A 443-nucleotide genomic window follows, 5' to 3' on the forward strand; every position below is an offset into this window, starting at 1 on the left:
GTAATATTGTTTTTCGATGTCAGTCATACATTTTACAGTACAGTTATTCATCTCAACCATGGAACTGCACGTGTTCTAAATTCCAGCATTTTTGTTTAGGGAAAAGGCTGCTAGAAGTGCTCTATGCTAAAACACTGATCATAAAAACACAATATGAATGTAATCATTACGCTCTAAGACACCGATCAATCATCCAGTTTAATAGCCACTCCTTTTTATGCACACATTGATTCATCTTTGTTCGTGATCCATCACTTACATTACAAATGTGGAACACGTGTTCTTACAGTCTGGTCCTGACGAACGATTGTCATATTAATGTCATAGGTTGTGTAGTGCGTGGTACCATGTACTCACAAAAATTAAGGCCTGGAGGCGCCGGGTATCGATCCCGGTACCTCTCACATGCTAAGCGAGCGCTCTACCATCTGAGCTACGCCCCC

General features: G+C 41.3%; 1 non-coding gene across 1 annotated transcript; it reads right to left on the reverse strand.

Annotated features, from left to right (window-relative positions):
* Positions 1-370: 370 nt before the first annotated feature.
* On the reverse strand, positions 371-443 carry Trnaa-agc. Its single transcript has one exon. It is a non-coding gene; the product is annotated as a tRNA-Ala (tRNA).

Source organism: Schistocerca piceifrons, chromosome 1 (assembly GCF_021461385.2).
Source record: "Schistocerca piceifrons isolate TAMUIC-IGC-003096 chromosome 1, iqSchPice1.1, whole genome shotgun sequence".
Taxonomy (NCBI): domain Eukaryota; kingdom Metazoa; phylum Arthropoda; class Insecta; order Orthoptera; family Acrididae; genus Schistocerca; species Schistocerca piceifrons.